Source organism: Pleurodeles waltl, chromosome 5 (genome assembly GCF_031143425.1).
Source record: "Pleurodeles waltl isolate 20211129_DDA chromosome 5, aPleWal1.hap1.20221129, whole genome shotgun sequence".
In the NCBI taxonomy this organism is placed as follows: Eukaryota; Metazoa; Chordata; class Amphibia; order Caudata; family Salamandridae; genus Pleurodeles; species Pleurodeles waltl.
Window position 1 is genome coordinate 730,271,915 of NC_090444.1, and position 13,490 is coordinate 730,285,404.

Here is a 13,490-nt window from a genome sequence, read left to right on the forward strand (position 1 = left end):
ACAGCTAGCCATGCCCCTGTGTCATCTATGTGTGCAGATGTCGTCCATAGCCTTGTAGGCCATTTCCCAGGAATTGCACTGTAGAGCCCAACAGCGCGACGTAGTGCAGGGGGCTGCTGTGTCTGTATTGTCCGCCAACTGTAGCGGTAAGCCATGCACTCAACCTGTCTTTCTTCTGTCGCCCCTCCCCTTTTTGTGGTCTCCCTGTTCTTGTGTGCATTAGCATCATCAGGCGGAGGAGCAGTGGCACCGGAGCACGAGGGAGCTGCATCCCACATGGGCATGGAGGCCCACACTATGGACTCAGAATACACCAGTGGGACGGAGGGCGAGGAGAGCACCATGGCGTCACAGGATCTGCAACCAGCGACACGGACTCATCCTCCGATGGGAGCTCCCTTGTGGTGGCGGCAACATCTGTGCCCCCCACTTCTACAGGTGCAGCCGCCACCCTCCCTACCAGCACCGCCCTCCCAGCAGCCCCTCTGCCTTCGCCCCGTGCCTGCTCACCCAGGAGGGTGGGCATCACCTTCGCCCAAAGGCACCTCAGCCCCTGCCCCTGTCACCTCTGCTGCCCTCAGTGAGGAGGCCATTGACCTCCTCAGGTCCCTCACTGTTGGGCAGTCTACCATTTTGAATGCCATCCAGGGTGTAGAAAGGGAGTTGCAACACACAAATGCATTCCTGGAGGGCATTCATTCTGGTCAGGCTACCCTTCATTGAACCGTTCAGCACTGATGGCAGCCATTGTCCCTGTGTCTAGCCTCCCCCCTCCAACTTCCTCCACCCAGACCCCATCTCCTGTACCTCTGCCTATCCCAAGCACACCATCAGACCAGCCTGCACACACCTCACCACACAAGGGAAGCTCAGGCAAACATAAGCACCACACATCCCACAGGCACTTACGCAAGCATCACACACATACAGACACACCAACATCCACTGCCTCCACTGTGTCCCCCTCCTCCTCGTCTCTCTCCTCCCTCCCAGTCTCGTCTACACTCACACCTGCATGCACTACCACTACAGCCACTACGTCCCGCACCAGCACACCCACCACCACACCCCGCTCACGTGCACTCACCACCCCCACTACCATTTACATGTCCCCTGTGTCCTCTCCCAGTGTGTCTGTGACGCCCCCTCCGAAGATACACAAACACAGGCACACACCCACCCAACAGCCATCCACCTCACGACAGCCTCCAGCCCATGCACCTGCACCCAAATCCACAAAAGTTACACCACCTACAACCACCACCTCTTCCTCCACTCCCAAACCCCCTCCAGCTACCCGTCCCAGTGTGTCCAAACAACTTTTCCTGTCCCCCTTAACCTATTTCCCACCACCCCCCCTCCAACTCATAGGTCCCGTACTGGCACCTCAGCCAAAAAATCTCCGGGACCAGTGGTGCCTGTTGTTACAGGTATGTGGAGTGCACCGGCCACTAGGGCAGCCAGTGTGGCACGGAGCCACAGCACAGCCAGTCCCCCCCTGTGAAGCACCAGAAGTTGGACAGTGCCCGGCGGGAGAGGGGGAAGGCTCCAGCCAGCCAAGCCGCTCACAGGGGTCCCGGGGGGAGTGTGGACTCAGCTGTGACTCCTCCCAGGGTAGGGAAGGGGCAGAAGAAATCTCTAAAGTCTGGGAGGAGCAGCACGGCGGAGAAGACCGCCATCATCCCCGCTGCCCAGGGGGCCACCGCCAGCCCCATCGTCACTGCCCAGGAGGCCACCACCAGCCCCATCGTCACTGCCCAGGAGGCCACTGCCAACCTCATCGTCACTGCCCAGGAGGGCCCGCAAGCCACAGCCCAGCTGGCCAGGAGGGCCCTGCATGCCACAGCCCAGCTGACCCATGAAGGACCACCAGCCACAGCCCAGCTGGGCAATGACGGACCGCCATGGCAAGGACCGCTGAACAGGTCAGAAACTGGCAACTCAAGCACCGCTGAACAGGCCTAGGACCGCTGAACAGGGCAAAGACCGCCATGGCAAGGACCGCTGAACAGGTCAGAAACTGGCAACTCAAGCACCGCTGAACAGGCCAAGGACCGCTGAACAGGGCAAAGACCGCCATGGCAAGCACCGCTGAACAGTTCAGTCACTGGCAACTCAAGCACCGCTGAACAGGCCAAGGACCGCTGAACAGGGCAAAGACCGACATGGCAAGGACCGCTGAACAGGTCACACACTGGCAACTCAAGCACCGCTGAACAGGCCAAGGACCGCTGCACAGGGCAAAGACCGCCATGGCAAGCACCGCTGAACAGGGCAAAGACCGCCATGGCAAGCACCGCTAGCCCATTTGTGGCAGGGGCAGTGACACAACTGGGACCGTCACAGGGTGAGTGCTGCACTCTGGGCACCAGTTCCCCTCCAGAACCAGTGGAGACCTGCATCCACTCCGTCTGTCCTGCACAGGATGAAGCACTCTGGGCACCAGTCCCCCTCCAGAACCAGTGGAGACATGCATCCACTTGTGAGACTGTGGCTTTGCACTCCCCAGGATGGTACAGTGGGCAAACCACCCACTGTAGAGACTTGAGAGACTGTGGCTTTGCACTTCCCAGGATGGAACAGTGGGCAAACCACCCACTGTAGAAACTTGTGAGACTGTGGCTTTGCACTCCCCAGGATACATCAATGGGCATGGAGGCCCCGCGTGGATCTGGTGTGGTGCACTCATCCGGCTGAGGTGACCCCCCTTCCCTTCCCCCTAAGGTGCCTGTTGTATTTCTATCTGATTCCCCTCCAGTGTTCTCTCCGTCATGTTCGGGTATCTTGTGTGGGCCTCGCCCATGCATTTTGGGCCCAGTGGTCCACGGACTATGAATGGTGCAAAACCTGCACTACTAATCGTGGTGTATATTTAGTTTATTGTGTATATATATATATATATATATATGTATATATTTGCTTACTGTATTTTGATCTATTACAATGGTTACACTCATTTCCTTTTGTCTTTGCATTTTTCCGGGGGTGTTGGGGGGTGTTACTGTAATGTATAGATAAGCATTGGTGTGTGTGTTGTAGTGGGTGAGTGTCGGGGTGGGGGTTGGGGTTGGGGTGTTGGTATGTCGTAAGTGCAGTACTCACCATGGTCTTCGCCACTGGCGTTGATGCTCCTTGTAGAAGAGCAGGAAGACTAGCGCTGGGAGAATATGAAGTTCCGGCTCCATGTTGCCCTCCTTCCTCGTGGAGTGTGTAGAGGTGAGCGTTTTCCCTTTGAAATGGCTGCTTCTGCCGTGTTTTTATCCACAGTGAATCCGCCCCGGAAAAGGTGGCGGATTGGCCTGTCATAATAGTGTGGGCGGTACATTGTCTCCCGCCTGTCTGTTGGCGGTTACCGCCGCGGTGTTTGTTTGTACCGCCGTGGCGGACGGAGTGTTAAAGTGGCTGTCTTTGTTGGCGGTTTCCGCCACGGTCGTAATTGCAAAATTTTTACCGTCGGCCTGTTGACGGTCTTACCGCCGCTTTAACACCGTCCGCCAGGGTTATAATGACCACCTAAGTCCAAAGGTAAACTTTTGACCAAGGCCTCCCGCTTACTGTAGCCAAGCAGGGCTCCATCTCGGTCGGCTTCAAATTTTGACTTTGCCCCGGTCGTGGTTCCCCTTATCCGAATTTATTCGTTTTGGTGTCAATTTAAAGATATAAATATATCCTATTTTAATAATTTGGTTTTGGATTGTTTAACTATTTTCTGTGTTTTATTTTATTACTGTTTTGTGATATTTGAATGATTTACAGACTTTGGCCCTCATTAGAACCCTAGCGGCCGGTGTTAAAGTGGCAGTAATACTGCCAACAGGCCAGCGGTAAAAAAAATGGAATCACGACCATGGCCGAAACCGCCAACACAGATAGCCACTTTAACACTCCGACCTCCACGGCGGTAGCAACAAACACCGCAGTGGTAACCGCCAACAGACAGACGGAAGACAATGTACCACCCACACTATTACGAGGCACCAATCCGCCAGCTTTTCCTGGGAGGTACCAATGCCATCAAAAGCACGGCGGGAAGTGCAAGGCCACAGACTCCAAGTGGATGGCTTCTCCACTGGTTTTGGAGGGGACTTTGTGCACAGAGTGCTTCATCCTGTCAAGGACTGGGTTAGTGGATGCAGATTTGTGCCAGAGTGCTTCATCCTGCCAAGGACTGGGTTAGTGGATGCCTTTCTCCACTGGTTCTGGAGGGGGCTTTGTGCCCAGAGTGCTTCATCCTGCCAAGGACTGGGTTAGTGGATGCATCTCTCCACTGGTTCTGGAGGGGGCTTTGTGCCCAGAGTGCTTCATCCTGCCAAGGACTGGGTTAGTGGATACATCTCTCCACTGGTTCTGGAGGGGGCTTTGTGCCCAGTGATGCTGCACCTGGGGTGTGGCAGTTGACTTTGTCACACCTGGGTGTCTCAGCCACGCGATGTACCTGGAACAGGGAACATGATACTCCATGGAGGCAGACCCACACTCGCGGCGAATTAGGCTGCCAATTGCTGGTTCGTGTCAGTGCTGGAGGTGGTGTCTCAAGTGGAATGTCCAGGGTCGAGGATGTCACCTGCAGATTCTGACGGCTGCACACTTGGGATGGGGCTGACGTCCGACAGAGTGGCATCGGCTGTGCACATGGTGGTGCGGATGGTGGTGCGGGTGGCGGTGGCTGCGGCGGAGATGCTGCCAGTGCTGGCTGTGGTGCAAGTAACTGTTGCGGTGGATGGAGACACCATAGCGTCTCCGGCAGCCTCGGATTGCTGATCCTTGGGGAGGATGCTGCAGAATGATGTTGTGGCAGTGGTGGTGCAGGAGGTAGTGCAGGTGGCGGTCGGAGCGGCGGTGGTGACTGTGGTGCATGTGGCTGCCATCCCTCATGATATGGTGGTCACAAGCCCCTCACCAGGAGACATCGTGCCCAGAGGTGATGTGCCCTTTGGCTTGTGGCCCTTCCCCATCTTGACAGTCGCTGCGGGGACCTTGGCACTGTCCACTCTGTGTTTGGGTGAGGCCTTGCTGGGTGGGTGGTGTGACTGTCCCCTGCTGGAAGCCAGACCCTTATTGACCTTTGCAAGTGGTGGAATAGGGTGGTCCTTCATTTCTGTCCGTGCCCCCTTAGACCGTACAGTAGTAGCAGGGACCACAGCGGATACCGATTTTGTGGCTGAGGTGCTGGGCTGGGATCCAGACATCCTGGCCCTAGGGCAAGGATGGGGGGAGGTGTAGGGAAGAGGTCAAAGTTAGCTCGGAAAATATTTTTTGACACATTGGGACGGGAAGTTGGAGGGGGTGGTTGAGTGGAGGAAGAGGTAGTGGTTGTAGGAGGTGTACGTCTGCTGAGTTTGGGTGAAGGTGCATGGGTTGGAGGCTGTTGTGAAGTGGATGGCTGTTGAGTGAGTGTGTGCCTGCGTTTGTGTACTTTGGGAGGAGGGCTCACAGACACACTGTGAGAGGACACAAGGGACATGTGAATGGTAGTGGGGGTGGTTATTGCATGTGAGCGGTGTGTAGTGATGGGCGTGCTGGTGATGGAGGCAGTGGGTGATGATGTAGTGCATGCAGGTGTGAGTGGAGACAAGACTGGGAGGGAGGTGGAGGATGTGGAGGAGGGGGACAGAGTGGAGGCAATTGATGTTGGTGTGTCTGCATCGGGATGGTGCTTGTGTGAGTGCCTGTGGGATGTGTGGTGCTTATGTTTGCCTGAACCACTTTTGTGTGTTGGAGTGTGTGCATGCTGGTCTGATGGTGTGCTTGGGATAGGCTGAGGTAGAGGGGATTGGGTCTGGGTAGTGGAAGTTGGAGGGGGGAGGCTGGACACAGGGACAATGGCTGTCATCAGTGCTGAGGCCAGAGCCTGAAATGCTCTCTGTTGGGCCGCCAAGCCAGAATTAATGCCCTCCAGGTATGCATTTGTTTGCTGCAAATGCATCTCGACACCCTGGATGGCATTCAGAATGGTTGACTGCCCAACAGTGAGGGATCTCAGGAGGTCAATAGCCTCCTCACTGAGGGCAGCAGGGCTGACTGGGGCAGGGCATGGGGTGCCTAGGGCGAAGGAGATGCCCACCCTCCTGGGTGAGCAGGCATGGGAAACACGCTGAGGGGCTGCTGGGAGGGCAGTGCTGGAAGGGCGGGGTGGCAGCTGTACCTGTTGTTGGGGTGGGCACAGAGGTGTCCGCCACCGCCAGGGAGCTTCCATCAGAGGAGGAGTCACTGTCGCTGGTGTCCCCTCCTGTCCCCATCGTGGAGCTCCCCTCGCCCTCCGTCCCACTGGTGCCTTCAGACTCTGTAGATTCACCCCCCTGGGCCATGTGGGATGCAGCTCCCTCCGTCGCCGTGCCTCTGCTCCTCCGCCAGATGATGCTAATGCACACAAGGACAGGGAGACAAAACAAGAAGGGGGGAAAGACAGAGGACACACATGGTCAATGCCAGCAACACCACTACCGTTGGCGGACACAACACACAGGGAGCAGCCCTATGCACTAGGCCATGCACTAGCAGTTAGTAGGAAATTCACCAGACCATGGGGTACTATGCCTAACACCATTTGCTGCACACCTGGAACCCACAGGGGCCTGCCTAGTTGTAGATGCCCACTATCACTATTGGGGTTGGAGTGCCTCAGAGCCTTCCCAACAAGGGACCTACCCTACCAAGTTCGCCCTGGCCTAGGGGAACCCACAGCCCACATCCCCCACCCAGACACTTCGTGAAGCGCTCAGCGTCAGCTTAATGACACTGTACTCACCCCCTTGTGGCTGCTGTGATGGCCTCAAGCGCCCATCCAACTCCGGATATGCCACTGCCAGGATCCGGAACATCAGGGGGGTCATGGTGCGACGGGCACTCCTTCCACATTGGGAGGCTAGCCCCAGCTGGGCCTCCGGCATCTTCTTGCTCCAGTGGCACAGGTCCTCCCATCTCTTTCAGCAGTGGGTGCTCCATCTATGATAGACCCCCAGGGTCCGCAGTTCCTTGGCAATGGCACGCCAAATACCCTTCTTCTGGTGGGTGCTGACCTAGAGGAAAGGTACAGGAGGAAAGGAAATTACTCACTGTCTGGACCGTCATACTCATTGCCCACCAGTTCCCACCCATGCCCTGACGCACACACACTCAACATCCTCGCATGCAGACCTCAGCCCCCCCCCATGTATCTTCAATCCACACCACTCAAAACAGGCATTTCCCACGCATCATGCTCACAGTGTACTCACCTGTTTGTCTGGAGGACCGTAGAGTAGCGTGTACTGGGGAGGACCCCATCCACCTGTTTGTCCAACTCCTCTGCGGTGAAGGCAGGGGCCCTTTCCCCAGACACTGTAGCCATTGTCACTTCCAGACTCAGGTCACAGCAGCACTTTACAGTTTAGGTCCTCTCCTGTTGAAGGTCAGGTATCAAGTGAGTGAACAGATAGAAAATGTTGGTCACGTCCGCGGCGGTGTGTACCGTCACTGTACATTGTCATTGGCTCCTGGAACCCATAGGTCCCAATGATAACCAATGGTAAATTGCGCGGTGGTCTTCGACCACCTACAGCGATGCTGCACAACGCCAGCGCAGTTACCTCATTTCCCCTTGTCCCTCCTTACAGGTCAGGCAGCCGCCATTTCAGGGGGGCACATGGCATGACACCTAACTGCGTCACAGCACAATTTGGCAGATATACGGACAAACTACACCACACACAGGTTTATTCACATTACTGAAAACACACTTGTGCAACTTATGTGTACATGACCCTCTGCTCACCATTCTCCTCCATAGGCCACATCAGCTGGGGCAGATGATATGATGGCATCATCCGCCGGTGTACAGACCCCTGGTGGACCTGTCGACAATGGAAGACAGACACATCATTATCACCTACAGACTTGATCATGCCACAATCCAAGACCTGCGTGCCCAATTGGAGCCAGACCTGATGTCAGCTATCCTCCATCCCACAGTAATCCCCCCTCTAGTGCAGGTCCTGTGAGTGCTCCATTTCCTGGCAAGTGGCTCCTTTCAAACTACAGTGACTATGGCATCTGGGATGTCTCAGCCAATGTTTTCTAACGTGTTGACCAGAGTGTTGTCTGCCCTGCTGAAACACATGTGCAGCTACATCGTGTTCCCCCAGGTGGAGGATTTGCCCACAGTGAAAGCTGACTTTTATTCCCTGGGACATATCCCAAACATCATTGGTGCCATTGATGGTACACATGTGGCATTTGTCCCCCCACAGAAATTAACAAATGTACAGAAATTGAAAAAGCTACCATTCTATGAATGTGCAGATGGTGTGTTTGTCAGACTAGTACATCTCTCATGTGAATGTCAAGTATCCTGGCTCTGTGCATGACGCTTACATTTTGAGGAATAGCATTATCCCTTATGTGATGGGCGAACTCCAGAGGCAACGGGTGTGACTAATAGGTGAGTCCAAGGTCCCCACACAATATGAGTAGGTGTCTGGGAATGGGGTCGTCCCCAAGGGTTAGTGTGTGTCTAACAGAAATCCCTCGACATTTGCAGGTGACTCTGATTACCCCAACCTCTCATGGCTACTGACCTCAGTGAGGAATGCCAGTACAAGGGCAAAGGAACGCTATAATGAGGCACATGGGTGAACTAGGCAGGTTATTGAGAGGACGTTCGGCCTCCTGACGGCCAGATTCCGATGCCTCCATCTAACAGGTGGCTCCCTATATTACTCACTGAAGAAGGTGTGCCAGATAATCGTGGCATGCTGCATGTTGCACACCCTCGCATTGCGACACCAGGTGCATTTTATACAGGTGGATGGGCCTGATGATGGTCTTGTGGCAGCGGTGGAGCCTGTGGACAGTGAGGAAGAGGAGGCAGGGGAAGCAGATATTGACAACCGAACGAACATCATCATGCAGTACTTCTAGTGACACACAGGTAAGAGACTGTCACTGCTCCTCTCATATCTGACTACTGTAGGACATTGTATAAGTCAGCCTCTTAACCTCTGTCTATGGACACTGACAGTTCACTTTGGCTTTCCATTTCACAGATCTGGGTACCTCATTCTGCCTTCTGCTATATGTACTGCTGCCCAACAACTGTCATACATTGGTAAGAGCAAATGAACATTTACATTGATATTTGTTCGTGATGTTGTAACTATACATTTGTGAAAGAACAGACTGACTCCAGATTGGTTTGTGATTCAAGGGTGTTTATTTAGGGGCTAATGTGTATAGGGGTATGTGGAAGGGGCTGGGGTGATGGTGGAGGAAGGTCTATAGTAGAGTCCAGTCACTTGGTATCACAGGTGCATTGTCCAAGGGGGCATAGGAAGCGGAGTAATGGCAGTTCAAGGTGGACAGGTGACATAGTGGGACAGAAGGGTGACAATCAGGAGAGTCTTATTTCCTGGTGGGGGTCTTGGCAATGTTCTCTGTTTTCAGCCTGGATCGCAGGGACCGTTTGAGGGGTGGTTCTCCTTCTGCAGTGGGTGGGGCGCTGGTGGGCTGTTGTTCCTGTGGCGAGTCCTCCTGTCCACTAGCACTGGCGGAGGTGGAAGGCTGTTCATCGGTTTGGCTAGTGTCAGGGGCCCTTTGTTGTGCCACTGCCTCCCTCATGGTCTTGCCTATGTCAGTCAGCACCCCTACAATTGTGACCAGGATGGTGTATATGTTGGTGACGTCCTCCCTGATCCCCATGTATTGTCCCTCCTGCAGCCGCTGGGTCTCCTGAAACTTGGACAGTACCGTCCCATGGTCTCCTGGGAATGGTGGTATGCTCCCATGATGTTTGAGAGTGCCTTGTGGAGAGTGGGTTCCCTTGGCCTGTCCTCCCCCTGTCGCACAGCTGTCCTCCCAGCTTCCCTGTTGTCCTGTGCCTCAGTCCCCTGAACCGTGTGCCCACTGCCACTGACCCCAGGTCCCTGATTTTCTTGGGTTAGTGGGTTGGCCTGGGGTCCATGTAGTGGTGGACACACTGCTGATTGACGTGTCCTGGGGACAGTGGCATGGGCCCGCTGGGTGGGTGCTGTGCTGTGCTGGTGTTTCCTGAGGGGGAGGTTCTGTGGTGGCTTGGGACTGTGGCAGGGGAACCAACTGTCCAGAGGTCCCTGATGGGCCAGGCTGGTCATCTTGATCCAGGCATGCAGAGCTGCTGTCATCACTGTGGGCCTCTTCTGTGGTGGGACTGGATATGGCTGGCACCTCCTGTCCGGTGACGTTGGGTAGGGGTCCTATTGGAGGGTAAATGCATTGTTATTTTATCTGTGTTTGCCATCTTGTGCAATGGGTGTGTTTCCCTCCATTACTGTGCTTGCAATATCGCCTTGGCCCTTGTGTGAGTGGTGATTGTGTGCCCTGGGTGAGTCTCTCTCATGGGCATGCTTTGGTGATGGGTATTCATGCATGTCTGTGATGGTTGTCCATGCATTGTTGTTACATGCAGGGCTTGGTTGTGGGAGTGGTGGGGCGTGATGGTGGGGTGTGTGGGAGATGGTGGAGTGATGGGAGTGAGGGTGAGGGTGGGAGTATGTGATGGCATGCAGGTAGGGTGGGGGGATATAGTAGTAAAAAGTTGACTTACCAGAGTCCAGTCCTGCTACTCCTGTGAGGCCCTCAGGATGCATGATTGCCAAGACTTGCTCCTCCCATGTTGTTAGTTATGGGGAGGAGGTGGGGATCCACCGCCAGTCCTCTGTATGGCTACCTGGTGTCTGGATACCACGGAACGCACCTTCCCCCGTAGGTCGTTCCACCTCTTCCTGATGTCATCCCTTGTTCTTGAATGCTGTCCCACTGCATTGACCCTGTTGACAATTCTCCGCCATAGCTCCATCTTCCTAGCAATAGAGGTCTGCTGCACCTGTGATCTGAATAGCTGTGGCTCTACCTGGATGATTTCCTCCACCATGACCCTGAGCTCCACCCCAGAAAACCTGGGGTGTCTTTGAGGTGCCATGATGTGGTGAGTGTGATGTGTGAGGTGATGGTAGATGTGATGTGTGGGGTGATGTGTTGGGGTATGTGGTGTATTGTGCATGGATGGTATCTGAGTGATGGTGTTATGTGACTCTGGATGCTGGTGTGGTCTTTGCTTTTCTCTCTCTCTGCTTCTTCAAAACTGGGGTTGTGGGTAATGTAGGTGTGTGTTTTATAGTGGTGTGAGTGTGTGGGTGTGGTGTGTATATGTGTGTCAGGTGTGTGTATTTTGAATTGTCCAATGTGGTTGTGTTTTGTAAGTGTGTGTGTATTTTGAGCTCGGCGGTGTGTACTGCCAATGGTTTACCGCGGTTGAATGACCACCACATTGATTCGTGGGTCGTGATACTGTGGGCGTATTTCTGTTGGCGTGACGGTGTGGGTTTTGCTATCGCCAGTTTATCACTGACCTTTGGTGTGGCGGACTTGTGTGGGTGTCTGTATAGTGGCGGAATTCTCAGTGTGGGTCATAATACCCGTTGCGGATTTGCACCGCAGAAACAGTATGTTGGCGGCCGGCATCACGGCGGTCAGCGGGAATTACAGCCAGGGTTGAAATGAGGGTTTTGTCTTCTAAGTGAAGCATTGTTGCTCATTGCCAAGCTACTAAGAGTTGAGCTGGGGTCAATTTATTGAGACCTAACTGGGCCTAGTGGGGGTTAGTGGCCTATTACTAAGTGTAGGTAATTACCCTCCCTTACCAATAATCCACTTTCCAACAGGGGCCCTGTGCAGATTTCCTAACCAGGAGCTGGAGGTGATAAGGTGCAGACAGATGTGTTGGCTCCCCTCCATGCAGGGACCGTGAAGGCTTATTTGGTATCACTTTGAGCATGCCCTTCATCATCTTCATAGCCAATGCATTGTGTCTTGCACTTTCTTGTCTCTGTATGGCCATGATGTCATTCAGCCTCTTCACCACATCTTTCCAGGATGTATCCATCCTCTCTAACACCTGGGTTAATCTGTGTGCCAAATGTAGTAGTTAATGCATGTCCTGTAGTGAGGCAGACATGCCAGACAGAGTAGCTCCTATGTCACAAATATCCTGCCTCACATCTGACCTCTGTTGGGAGAAACCCTCCTCCCACTCTCCACCTCTCTGCCAGCCCTCTCCACCCGGGATGGCCTCGGATGTGACCAGCATGTCCACCAGTGGGTGGAGGTGGCATGTGGGAGGTTGTGAGGAGGTGATTTGGACCTCGGGCCTGCCTGCTCCTCATCAGGGCTGGCATGTACCTCAGATGTTGGAAAGAAGGCATGGGAGGCACTGTCAGGGTAGGAGTGTGTATGGGAACCAACACATCTGACCTGATTGTGAGGGCTGTGAGGAAGTGATGGTTGTGTTGGGGTATATGAGGAATGGACAATACTTGAGGGTGTTGGAGGAGGCACTATGCTGAGCAGAGCAGATGTAGGCTTTGATGGAATGCTGCATGGGCCAACAGGGGATTGGCCTCTACATCTATTGGAATCAGGGCCTGATCTTCCTCCTCCTCTAATTCCTCCTCTTCTTCTTGTGCAGTTCTGGCAGCTGACAAGGCAGCTTGAAAGAGGAGTGAGTTCTCCCCTCAGATAGCCTATTGCCCGCCAGTGGTGGATGATCTTTCTTCCTCACTGGACTCATCGTCCAGTGACAGAACCATGTACACCTAGGGAAGCACAAACACCTTGCACTTCCAGACATGAGTAATGATAACTTATAACGTACAGACTTGCTGCACTGACCTATGCAAAATCCACCTACATGAGGGACAATATGAACCCTTAGATATGAACTGTACAAATACATTTTGCGTTGACCTTTCATTGGCCAACATGTTAGGATATGATATACTGTTATGAGCCATATGTGAGCATATGGAGATGAGTGACAACAGTGATATTAGACATACAAAACATGCTGCTGACATTTAAACCACAGTTTAGGAGCATGAGTATTTGGTAAAGCCATTTATATGTATCCTTACCAGTGTCCAACATCCACCCAGTGTATGGTGCCTGACCAGATGTCACACCCATACATGTTGCAGAGGTCACTGCAGGCTGTGTCTTTTTGGACAATGGCACAAGGCCTATAATGATATATGTGTTTTCAGTTTACATTCTAGTTGACACATGTGATACACTTCTATTTATGTTGGTATTTATTTTTTTTTGTCAGGAATTTGACATCATATGTGAGAGACACAAAATAATTCATTGCTAAAATCCAAAATCTCCAATAGGAAGAATCGTACATCATGGTGTGTCTAGATGTAGAAACTTTATATACAAGCATACAACACAGGAATGGGTAGATGCCTGCAAGTATTTCTTACCAGACAGAGGGATAAATGTTTTGGAACATACCCACATTCTATTCCAAATGATTCATATTTGTCTGAATGAAAACATCTTTGTGTTTGAGAACCAATACTTCAAGTAAACACAAGGAAGAGTGATAGGCACCTGTTTCATCCCTAGCTCCGCCAACTTGGTGATGTACTAGTGGGAGGAGCAGGTGCTCTGCGCCATCAAACTTGAATACTGGACTG